The sequence below is a fragment of the Squalius cephalus genome (assembly GCF_949319135.1).
Source record: "Squalius cephalus genome assembly, chromosome: 6".
In the NCBI taxonomy this organism is placed as follows: Eukaryota; Metazoa; Chordata; class Actinopteri; order Cypriniformes; family Leuciscidae; genus Squalius; species Squalius cephalus.
This window is the reverse complement of record NC_137127.1, coordinates 35,932,878-35,934,743: the sequence shown is the minus strand read 5'-3', so window position 1 is coordinate 35,934,743 and position 1,866 is coordinate 35,932,878. Positions and strand designations below refer to the sequence as shown.

The 1,866-nt window shown below is 51.0% G+C and overlaps 1 long non-coding RNA gene across 2 annotated transcripts; it reads right to left on the bottom strand.

Annotated features, from left to right (window-relative positions):
* Nucleotides 1-331: 331 nt before the first annotated feature.
* Nucleotides 332-1,240, bottom strand: LOC307160640. 2 transcript variants are annotated; one of them, XR_013821584.1, is made up of 3 exons: nucleotides 1,189-1,240; nucleotides 966-1,143; nucleotides 332-693 (listed from the first exon to the last, which is right to left on the bottom strand). It is a non-coding gene; the product is annotated as an uncharacterized lncRNA (long non-coding RNA). The 2 variants fall into 2 exon arrangements; XR_013821585.1 differs by lacking the exon at nucleotides 1,189-1,240 and having other exon boundaries at nucleotides 1,099-1,173.
* Between the last annotated feature and the right edge of the window lie 626 nt (nucleotides 1,241-1,866).

Genomic DNA, 1,866 nt, shown 5'->3' with positions numbered 1-1,866 from the left:
TTATTAAAGTTAAAAGTAATTTGAATAACCTAAACTAAAATCTTCCTTTCTTCTTCTTCCCAGGAATCGAGGCAATGCAGTAGTCTCCGGGGCCCACTCCCACGCCGGTACAAGGTTCACAGTGGCCTGTGATGGACCGGTGGGTTTCCACAGGTGAGTATGCGGTCGGGCTGTTCCTCTTCCCACACTGATGCAGGGTTCACAGGGACCTACGACGGACAGGTGGATTTCCACAGGTGAGTAGACGGTCGGGGCCTTTCCTCTTCCCGCGCCGATGTAGGGTTCACAACGGTATACGATGGACAGGTGAGTTTCCACAAGTGAGTAGATGGTCAGGGCTCTTCCTCTTCTCACACCGGTGCAAGGTTCGCAGTGGCCTGTGAGGGACAGGTGAGTCTTCACAGGTGGGTCGGTGGTCAAACGGGATGCGGTTGTCTCACCCCGACAGCCTGGACAAGCTTCCTCGGGGACGAACAGAATGGCGACTTCAAGCAGCGTGCACAGTTCTCACATTCACTCTCTTGAGATGTCCACTTTTCACTATGCGGGCAGACTGACAGGTGCACAGTGAACTCGGGTCAAACCGGTGGGCGGGGCTTTGGCAAAGAATAGCAGAATCAACACAGCGGGTAAAGTGTGCAATTCTCACGTGTGTTGCAGGAAGATGGACACTTCACACTAGACAGGTGGGCTCTGGAGCTGCAGCAGACTCGAAGTCAACAGGCGGAGCAGAGCTTCTTCTAAGACAGACAGAGTCAATACTTCAAGCAGAGGGTGCAGTCCTCACATGTAATACAGAGGGATGAACACTTCGCACCAGACAGGTGGGTTATGGGGCTGCAGCAGACTCAAAGTCAACAGGCTGAGCGGGGCTTTTTCTAAGACAGACAGAATCAACTTCACAGCGGTATACAGTTCTCACGCGTGTTGCAGGGGACAGATAACTTCACACCATGCAGATGGACTTGGGGTTGTAGCAGACTCAAAGTCGCAGGCTGAGCGGGACTTCTCTAAAACAGACAGAATCAACTTCAACAGCAGTATACAGTTCTCACGTGTATTGCAGGGGACAGATAACTTCACACCATGCAGATGGACTTGGGGTTGTAGCAGACTCGAAGTCGCAGGCTGGGCGGAGTTTCTCTAGGACAGACAGAATCAACTTCAACAGCAGTATACAGTTCTCACGTGTGTTGCAGGGGACAGATAACTTCGCACCGTGCAGGTGGGCTTAGGGCTGCAGCCGACTCAAAGTCAACAGGCTGAGCGGAGCTGCTGCTAAGACAAACAGAGTCAAGATTGCAGATAGAGTGTGCAGTCTCACGTGTGTTGCAAGGGAGCGAACACTTCTCACCATACAGGTGGGTTGACAGACTGATAGCGAACTTAAGTCAACAGGCTGGGCAGAGCTTCTTCTAAGACAGTCAGAATCACTACTTCAAACAGAGAGGTTAGTTTGACTCACGGATGCTGTTCCTTCTAGTCCTCAACAGATGGGGCCGATCGACATTATTAAGCTCCAGTTACTGACAGTAGACCAGCATGGCACGTGGAGAGTGCACGGCAAGAGAGAATAAATCTTCCACACACACACACGGCACTTTCACTCCAAACATGCAACGTGAGGGGGAGAAACGTCAATTTAGGCACTGCAATCCACTTCAATAAGTGCAGATAAGGCCAGCACTCACCCAGAGGTCTCCGTGCCACAAGCAACGAACTTCAATGTTGGGAAAAGGGGTGTTTCGGGGCTTTCCTCCACGGACATAGACAGGATTCACATCACCGTTCCAACACAGGGGAAAAGGGTAAGAGATCGAACATAAATCAGTGTAATTCACTCAGTGACGTTTAGATAGCACAATC